Source organism: Caretta caretta, chromosome 11, assembly GCF_965140235.1.
Source record: "Caretta caretta isolate rCarCar2 chromosome 11, rCarCar1.hap1, whole genome shotgun sequence".
Classification (NCBI taxonomy): Eukaryota; Metazoa; Chordata; order Testudines; family Cheloniidae; genus Caretta; species Caretta caretta.
In genome coordinates, this window is record NC_134216.1 from 45869520 (window position 1) to 45880042 (window position 10523).

Genomic DNA, 10523 nt, shown 5'->3' on the forward strand with positions numbered 1-10523 from the left:
TCATAGTACATTTTCAGCTAGAGGTGATCCTCAGAGAGCATGAAATTTGATCGCCCCAAAGAAAGAACATAGCAAAGCAAAGACGGAACAGTGTGGGGAAGAAAAGAGAAGAGATGTGACTATAAACTGGACCAGTCATTGCCTTAAAATAAACTTGATTATTACAAATTCCACTCAACATTTATGTTGGACACAAGGCATCAGAAGATCCTGCTTTCAAATAAAAAAGTAAAGCGTTGACAAATACTTCAATATTATAGGCAGTGTCTTATGGTGGTGGTGGTGTACCACCACATGCACAGAAAGAGAGAAGCAGCATGGATTTTTATTTGCCATACCTAGACACAAGGCCAGTGATTAATCTAAATAAGCTCCTTAGATTTCTCATACATCCAAATGCAACATCAACTTCTCTCATAGCAAGGCTTGAAAAAAAAAATTTACTTGACACATTCTAGTCAGATGACTAAGGCAGATGCAGGGAATGCAAGTACACACTTCTACAGATCCAGGGGCAGCAGTAATGCCCCCCCCCCCACCTAAGCTGCTCAAAAAAGGGTGGATGGTGGGATTCCTAGGACAGTGCTGGGTTTTGTCCCCGCTCAGAGGCTCTACCTGTTCTATATGAAGTATAGGTTTCCCCAGCCTACTTTTTGCAGCTGGAGGGGGAAAGTTTTCCTCCCTACCCTGAAGACTCCTGACTGTTTGTGTGAGGATTGTGTTGGGGTTCTCTACCACTGTTTTTTTGGCTCCCCTTTCCAAAGAATATCTCCAGTGCCCCCCCTGCTGCTGCTCATAGCTTTCCCAAGCAGTAGACAACTGAAATTGACCTGCTTCTTGTCTATTTCACAGAAGCTGCCAAGAACTGAACAACAATGAAATTAGCCTTTCACTCTATTTCCCCTGTTTAGGAAAGTTTTGCACCACAACAAAGGCAGGTGCTGGAACACCCTGTCTACAAACTCAGGAAGGCAGCACTACCTTAGTTCATGCAATGAAGGTTATCTTCACAACTATTTGGAATCAAAAGCTTCATTTTCTTAAATGAAACTTTTGATTCAGCAAGAAATGACGACTTAGGCCACCCCAGTCTTCAGGGAAAGTTTCCTACTCATAATGTAACACAAACAGACAGGATGTTTGTATTTCCAAGACTGTGATCAATAATGTTTTTGCAAGCCAGCTGGCAAGGGCTGTTTTTATGTGATTCTGCAGGAGGCAGTACATTGCAATACAGATTCCCCTCATTCTCTGCAGGATTCTGCAGACTCTGCACATCCATCACTGCAGAGAAATTTTATATTCCAGCTGTCTACAGTTCTTTTTTTCTCTCTCATGGTTGGCACCTCCATTCCTGAATTAGGCCTCTCCAACCAAACTTTTGTCCGTTTCACTCTGAGGTCACCCTTCCCCCCTCCCTTTTTCTTTTCACAATAATGACTGCTCAGGGTTGACAATGCCAGCTGGGAGCTAGAAAATAAATTATTCAGTTTAAAAGGAGAGTCCTCACTAGAGTGTAAGAAGAGCAATATGGCTTTGCCTGTGGAGTTGCTCCTCTCCTACACAATAATGGTGTATGGCAAACAGTGTATACCTTAAATGTAATGCGACAAGGAGGGGGAAAGGGAAATAAATATTCATTAAATCATAACACATTTTAATGTGAACCAAGTCAACATTTCACCTTTTCAGATATCATTAGAACACTTGCATTTTTGGGAGTGCAATGACCAACTATATTTTCTTAAGGGTTGGGGAGGAGAGATCACAAAAGAGCTGACAAAATTGCCCACTGACTCAGTCTTGTGCCATTTCGTGGGTCCACATGAGCAACACAAATTTTTGCTCATTTAAAAAAGAGAGGGTTGTGTTTCAGTGATTGTCTCCATTCATAAGATTGCCACCAGAGAGCTTCCTCCGGGCACACACAATACTCGGAAGAGAGTGCTTTAGAATATGTCCTTCCCACACATTTCTGGCTCACCACCTCTCTATAAACCTCTCAATGGGCAGCACAATGCAGTACAATCAGAAGGGGGGAAAGGCAGAATTGCAAGACAATGGACCTGTCAAAATCAAAGAAACGGCAACCATAGCTCCTGGTTTAGCTTCCAGAAGCCAGCAGGATGGGATGCCAAGGCACTGACCCCACAGTGATTGTTCCAAGACCAGCAGAGCCTCCTCATTACACTTATACCAACAGCTGTACACAACAGGCACAGTGGAAAAAAAAACAAAACCCATAATAAACCAAACATCTCTGCACCCAGGGATGCTGGCTCCTTCCCTCCGGAGCCTTGTCTCTTCCCAAAGAGCCTTCCCTCTGCCAAAACCACCATCTTTTCTCCCATGCAAAGTCTACCCGGCAGTGGCAGGGTACAGAGCCGTGCAGCGCACACAGCAAGGCGGGCCGGGGAGGAGAACGGCGCCGGGTGCTCGGGCAAAGCAGCGGGAAGGGCCCCGGGGTCCCTCCACCGCCGCCGCCTCGGCGCTTGACAACACAAAGGGCAGCCGCAGCCGCAGCAGCAGCGCCGGGGGAGCCCGCGCAGCGCCAGGCGCTTCCCCCAGCCCCACGGCCCGGCGCACCCCCCCACAGTCCTCGAACCTGTGGCGGGGGTTGAACGGACCCTGAGGCGGCGCTGAGGGGGCTCGTCCCGTCCCGGCGGGGAGCCTGGGGCGGGGACCCCGGACTCGCTGCTCCCGCCCCTAGGGAGCGGGGCTGCTCTGCTGGTGGAGCACGATCCCTCCCCCGCGGCTGGAGTAGGGAGCCCAGCCCCGCCGCCTCAGCCCGGGGAACAAAGCCCAGTCAGGCCGCAGGGCCTGCTCTCCACGCCGCTCCACCCCCGCCCGCCGGCGGCGAGCCCGTGGCCGCAGCCCGCGCAGCCAGGGGACGAGTCCCCACCCCGGCGACTCACCTGGGCGGGCGGAGGGCGGCGGCCCCACTGACCCACTTCCCAGCGACTCGCTCCCCCGGGCCTGGCGGCAGAGCCCCACGAGCAGGCAGCGCCGAGCGATCGCGGCAGGAGGGCAGCCGGCGAGCCCAGCCCCAGCCCGGCTCTGCTGCGGCAGCCCGAGGACCCGGCGTGCAGGGAAGGGGAGCAGGAGCTACATTATTTCCCCCTCCCCTTAGCCGGTGCTGCAGCTGGTTTGGGGCAGGGTCAGCAGAGAGCCGGCAACAACAAGCCCCACCCAGAAGGGAAACAATGCCCTAGCCAAGCCCCCCCCTCCACTCAACCTTAGCGGGTAGGAGCAGCAGGCACCCCCCCGCCCCCCATATCACCCTATTGCCCCCAGCTGGTAGCATCAGGCACTCACCCAAATGGCCACATTAGCCGCCCCTACTAGGTAACATCAGGCACTTACCCAGATTTTCTTCTCTTCCCTCCCCCAGCCTACCCCCACCGGGTAGGATCAAGCACTCACCAGATTTCCCCCACTTGGTACCATCAGGCACTCATCCACACTGAACCCTCCCTTCTGCCCTCACGGTGTAGGATCAGCATCAGATACAGTATTCATCTAATTCTGAAAAGAGAGTGGCCTCCCCTGGGTGCTCTTACTGCCTTCTTCCTGTCTTTAACCTCTTAATCACCGGAGAAAGAAGAACAATGCCTGACCCTGCTGTTAAGGATAAAACAGTACTAGTATTTTATGTATTAAGTGCCCACCCCTGGCAATCTGCACGGTTACATGTATAATAACAAACAATTCAGTGTGACATCTATGAAGATGGACACTTTAGAACTTCCTCAGAGAGAAACAACAAAAACAAAATGAAAATCCCAAACACAATACTAGGCCAACAAGAGGCCCTATCCTGTACTCCTTGCCTAGACAACAGTAAAGAGATACATAAAACATAGGATACTGGGCCCCAAGAACATTTCTACCTGATCCTGCCACAGCACAAGGGGCTGGACTCGATTACCTCTGGAGGTCCCTTCCAGTCCTACATTTCTATGATTCTGCTTTGGTGTGGGAAAGTATCACTGACACCCTTGAAATAAAACCCAGACTCCACCCCCAAAAGCATTGTGTTTGTTACCTTGCAAGCTTCCTTCAGTGAGGACAGGTTATGATTTACAGTATTCACCAACAAAACCCAGAGTATAAAAAGTCACAATAATAAATATCACTGTTTCCTAATGATTAAGATGGGGCCATTGTACATTTCCAGCATATGGATGGACTGGAGGCAGAACAGACAATGGGTTAGCTAGTGGTGCTGTTCATACTGTGTCAGCACTTCTGTTGTTCTCCCTGTTTTTTGAGAGCTTTATATTTTATATTATAAAAATTAACAAGGCTGAAACTTGTCATACAGAATATTACAGTTGAAGCAATTGTTCTTATTTACAAACATTTTTAAATATTCTTTCAGCCACTTTTTAAGATGTAAGGCATGAGCTTCAGGACCCCTCAAAAATTTAAACATATGCTCACTTTATGCACATGAGTAGTCCCATTGGCTCAGATCTTGCAACTGACTGCTTGAGTGGACCCTGAGTTTGTTCAGAGTCAGTTGCAGGATTGCGGCCACTAAATTCAATTCGACTATTCACATAAAGTTTATCATGTTTGTAAATGTTTGCAGGATCACGGCCTATGTCTGATCATCAGTTTTTTCAACCAAAATGTCAGATTTTTAAGCAAGGGGACACCTGTATTTTAATTCACTATTTACATTTACTTCTTCCATATTACATACAAATTTAGGGCATGGATCTGCATCAGTAACTGCACAGGCAGATCCCTGCACCCATGCGGAGCCCCATTGATGCACAACATGAATGGAGTCAATTGCAGGATTGAGGTTTTAGGGCTCAAATGGGCACATAGTACTTTTTAGTTACTACCTATTCCAATCCACAGAGCAGAAAGAAAAAAGAGTCTGTGCTAAAAAGGGGTACTGAGATCTGGAGAAAATACAGCTGGAATGGTCACCTCCTTCCCCCACCTAAGCCACTCTGAGACCACCAGTTGCAGAGCCAGGGAGCAGGGGGGATTTCAAGAAACTCCAAATGTAGACCCTCACCAAAAACCAATACTCTCCCAGCAGAAAAGTCAGAGAAATACCCAAAGAGGGAGTGAGCAGTAGCTCACAGTGTCTCCAGCCGCCTTATAGTGGTGAACCATTGCTTCCTCTTTGCCACCCTTTCACCAGCAACAATAGCAGAACCTCAGCAGTATGTGCAGAGTGTGGCACCTTCACAGCTTTTTGTGGTAGGTTTTTCTTTTCTTTGCTTTTTTGTCTCATTCTCTTTGTGCAACCTCAAATGCAGTCTTGTCAAATTATGGAGTCGGGGGCAGCTAGAGGCACCTAACTTGGATTATAATGCTTCGCAGCCCAAAGTACACATCATGCACCTGTTCTTAAGATTACTTTCATTTTACTTGAAAAGGGGAAATAATTATTTGTCAAAGATATCCTACAATTGATATTGCCCTCCAACTAGGGAGTTATCTGGTCACTACTTTAAGAAAAAGATGCAAAAACATACCAAAGCTGTGTAGCACCTATAAGAAGAGTTAACAGAAGAGAAGGATCATTCAAGAAGCTTCAGTGGTTAAAAGTTTTTATTTTGCAGCAATTAAATAAAATGACCATAAAATGACATCTGTCATTTTCTCTGCCTGCCATTTTAAGATTACCATTTTCTTATCTGTGGACAAGATAGCAGGAAATCCTAATGAATGAGTGGAGGAAGTGGAGTGACCAGAGGAAAGGTTTGCTAACACACAGGATGGAGACCATATCTTCAGGGCCTGTAATAGCACCAGGAAGAAGTAGTAAACAAATACATACATACATAAAAAGGAAAGTGCCTGCACAACAAAACTGAAAGAACAACTTTTGCAGCCTGGTTCTCCAGGAGGGAGTTAAAGGCCTTTTCCTTCCACAAACTTGTTTGTAACATGGCTTTCAGAGATATTAAATCAGGACTGCATACATAATCCCATTAAGAGCTACCATGACCACGGCACTCACACCTTTCCTTTTTACCTCCAGGTAACAAAACAACAAGAGCTGTTATGCTTTTGATCCACTTCACAGAGAGAATCTGCAAAAATCTTAGCAGTACTGCAGATGCAAGAGCAGATGCAATACAGAGGGAAAAGATTTGTTGTATATTTCAAGTTTCTTCTGTTCTTTCACAGTAAGGATAGTATAGGTTGAAGCCAAGGCCTTCCCAAGAGTTAAAGGTTTTATGTATGCCTCCCTGTGAAGAAGTTCAAAAAGATCTCACAAAACCAAGTGATTGGGCAACAAAATGGCAAATTAAATTTAATGTGGATAAATGTAAAGTAATGCACACTGCAAAAAATAACCCCCACTTTACATACAATATGATCGGGGCTAAGTTAGCTACAACTAATCAGGAGAAAGATCTTGGAGTCATCATGGATAGTTCTCTGAAGACGTCCATGCAGTGTGCAGCGGCAGTCAAAAAAGCAAACGGGATGTTAGGAATCATTAAAAAAGGGATAGAGAATAAGACGGAGAATATCTTATTGCCCTTACATAAATCCATGGTACGCCCACATCTTGAATAATGCGTACAGATGTGGTCCCCTCATCTCAAAAAAGATATACTGGTGTTAGAAAAGGTTCAGAAAAGGGCAACTAAAATGATTAGGGGTTTCGAACGGGTCCCATATGAGGAGAAATTAAAGAGGCTAGGACTTTTCAGCGTGGAAAAGAGGAGACTAAGCGGAGATATGATAGAGGTATATAAAATCATGAGTGGTGTGGAGAAAGTGAATAAGGAAAAGTTATTTACTTGTTTCCAAAATATAAGAACGAGGGGCCACCAAATGAAATTAATGGGCAGCAGGTTTAAAACAAATAAAAGGAAGTTCTTCTTCACTCGGCGAAGGCTAGGACTATAATAGGGTTTAAAAGAGAACGGGATAAATTCATGGAGGTTAAGTCCATTAATGGCTATTAGCCAGGATGGGTAGGGAATGGTATCCCTAGCCTCAGTTTGTCAGAGGGTGGAGATGGATGGCAGGAGAGAGATCACTTGATCATTACCTGTTAGGTTCACTCCCTCTGGGGCACCTGGCATTGGCCACTGTCGGTAGACAGGATGCTGGGCTGGATGGACCTTTGGTCTGACCCAGTATGGCCATTCTGATGTTCTTATGTATCCAGCAGTGCTAAGGGTTCTTAAAGGTGACATGTTGCACACATTCTGCAAACCCTGTGAAGTGGCAGCCATCATCTGACAGAAAAGATGATATGGTCTGAAGATGAGAAGAAGCCTGCCATTCATAAAATAGAAAGGGTCACTCCAATATTTGTATCAAAGAATGGTTGCCAAGTTTATTCTGGTTTCCGGTTTAAAACTAGAATTCATGTTATGTAAGCTTTCTTGTTCTTATTTAATTAACATGGGTGGGGGTGTATTGTGTTCCTTCCCCTTTCGTAATCTTTTTTTTTTTTAATTACATAGATGGCAAAGAACTCCTCTGACTCCACCTGCTCCTTTCCAACAGGACTCAGAGTGGTGGATGATATCTGTTACTGTTCCCTGCATGCCCTCCCTGCCAGTGCCCTGTAGGCATCTATTCTGTCTCTCCTCTTCTTCATATATCTACAAAAGACAACTTGGAGGCTCCACTGGCAACAGTACCACTGATGACCCTCAGTTAGGTATCTCATTTTCCACAGATTCCTCCAGTGCCACTATAAGGTTGTTACAGGGCCAACGAGAGTTCAGTTCCTGAAAGCACAGGTGGCTTTAAATGCCATTGGGTCAAGGCTGAGGCAATATTTGTCAGAAGGGGAGCTGGGGAGAAACGCTTTCAGGAAAACTCGCCAGGACATTGTCCTCTCCTTAAAGACAGCTGCCCTTTGTCAAGGTAATGACGCTTTTAAGGCTCATTTCTGAGGCTACATAATCAGGTAACTTTCATGGCAAAAAAAATGCCTTCTTCCACCTCCAGCTTGCCACAAAATGTCCCCATTCCACCCAAATGAGTACCTGGCAAATGGTACCAAATTTATCACTTCCAGACTGGATTAATGTAATGCACTATATCTCACGCTGACTGTGAAACCCATATATTGTGCAGAATGTAGCAACCTGGCTCCTCATCAGGAAGGACTGCTGTACAGTCTCTGTGATCCAGTCCTTACACCAACCAGCTGCCACTCTATTTCTATTTCTGCTGTTAGAATCAAAATCATTAACAAATCAGGTCCCAGCTATGTCACTGACTGCATCTCTAGCCATAATCTACCAAAAAAGCAACACACCTCTGAGACACTGAAGCTAGAGAAAAACAATTCTTATTCAAAAGGATCTTCTGTGGACAAATTTTCAGAGGAGATTAAACTAATCCAGAGGCTAACCACCTTTAGGACATGTTGCAAGACGTTCCTCTTTGTGAAAGCTTTCCCCCATAACTGGATGGATGTTTACAACCACCACATTAACAACAAAACATTAAACAAAAAAAGTCTCCTAACAGCCTGCTATAAATGGTGAAGGGAGAAGAGCCATCTATTTCTATCAATTTCAAATTGAAATTACTTGAATATGCAGGACCAGATATAGCCATTTTATAGTTAATAAAGAACAAGTATTTTAATAACGCTGTATTTTTAATACTCTCCAAACCCAGCCTTCATTAACTTTTCAAAGTGTATGTACAGTCTATATATCATACCTTCAGGGTTAGAAGGGAGGAGCAGAGAGGTTTATTTGACTGGCTAATATTTACTCAAAATTCCAAGTCCTACTGGACTTTGCTTTGTAGATTTAAGGATCACTTTAGAAGGCTGGGTGGAAGAGGCAATGCCATCAGAAACTGGGATGGGAAATCAGTGCAAAGGCAGTGGAAATAACGTATACTGATACTTATAATCCTGGAAAGCAACAAAACTATCAATTAAAGAGAAAAAATACCAATGACTTCAGTAATGACTTATTTATTAATTTAAATTCATTAAAAGCCCTATAGGTGCCCACATTGTGCTCTTGACACCTATCCTATAAATAAAGCTACACATTACTACACATGTATTTTTCTTTTCTTTAAAATAAGACTTTGCTCATTTATGGCACTTTCCAACTGAGGATCTCTAAGCTATTTAGAAATATTAATGAATTAAGCTTAACAAAAACCCTTCCACGTAGGTAGGTGTGCATCATTGGTTAATAATGAAATTTAGGCAGAGAAAGCTTATAGGCCAAATTCTCTTCCTCTTTGCCTCAGTCATGGTGCTGGAGCTGGAACTGTTCTTCAATGGCCAGCAAAGAATTCCCCTAGCATAGGCATAAAATGGTAAGGCCAGCACTTCCACTAACTGCCTCTTTGCCCAGGACATGTTGAGGTTGAAGTGTGCTTATGCTGTGCCAATTTTCAGCTTGTGTATGGTCCTTTGGAGCCATACCGAGGTGGTGTAAGTTACAGCAAACTAGGGACTACTCCAACTTTATACTGGGGCCACAACTGAGAAATCTTGAGTAGGAGGGAGTCAACACTGACTCCCTAATTGATCTTCTCCACATGTCCTGTGCTGGGTAGATCTTGGCAGAAGAGAGAATCTGAGCCTAAGTATTTTGCTCAAGGTCTCACAGGCAGTCTGTGTCAACGCCAGGAGTGCTGGCTCATGCTTTAACCACAGACATTTCTAGTAGGAATCTATTCATAATTCCATCTGGTCATAATATATTTTTCTATCAGTGATGCTATTGATAATTTCTGTTAAAATAGTTTTTATTTTCTAAAAGTGATGCTAGAGCTACTAAATGTGAATTATAGAAAATAAGGAAAAACTCTCATGAGCTTTGTTAACTGTGCTGTGTGAAGACACAAAAGAGCCTTTGTTATAGTCACAGCAACACTCATACTATGGCAATAACCTACATATTGCTTCCTTCCTCTCTTGATGTTCTTCCAAAAATTTAGTCTGTGCAACATTTGAACTATTTTAACTTATGTCATCATGCAGTCATGAGTCTGGTCTCATCTTTACTTTTTAGATGCCTTGTGTTGTAATAAAAGTCTTCTTTTGCTGCACTCCTCAGATTATCCATATCTGTTACTAACATTCACATAGCAGCAACTCTTGAAGATGGAGGGTACTTTAGAAATTTTCTCTGGCTCCACCTACTGCTGAATAAAGGAACTGTGAATAGAGATACGGCCTTTTGGACTCTTCTCATGCATTCCTTTCCTGAGATTATTAATTTTATTTATTATTTGTTTGCTCAGATCTATGAAAGATGCAAAAGATGGGTGGCCATATTAATCAGTACTCTAAAATTAGTGTAGATGATTACATTATTGTAAGTTAAGACTCATGTTATTAGGCTAGAAGATATAATTTGCATGCTATTGTAATTCATTGGTTGTGTATATCTTAAATCTATCGAGTCACTGAAGTGTGGCAGGATTAGAGTAGGCAGAAAATGGGGAGTGGTAATGGAAAATAGGGGCATGTATTTGTACATGAAGAATTGTAGTCATGACAAGGCAATATCACCATGTTTATGGGTAACTAGCCGCAT

At 44.1% G+C, this 10523-nt stretch overlaps 1 protein-coding gene across 9 annotated transcripts in view; it reads right to left on the reverse strand.

The window, feature by feature from the left end:
* Positions 1–3912, reverse strand: part of SESTD1 (SEC14 and spectrin domain containing 1) — a 122680-nt gene extending 118768 nt beyond the window's left edge. For 3 of the 9 annotated variants that reach the window (XM_048869552.2, XM_048869554.2, XM_048869548.2), the window contains exon 1: positions 2916–3193. The gene's annotated coding sequence lies outside the window, so the exon portion shown is untranslated. Of the gene's footprint in view, positions 1–2605; positions 2734–2915; positions 3195–3423; positions 3571–3890 lie in introns of those variants that run through there. The other 6 variants (XM_048869553.2, XM_048869549.2, XM_048869551.2 and 3 more) reach the window with 5 other exon arrangements.
* Between the last annotated feature and the right edge of the window lie 6611 nt (positions 3913–10523).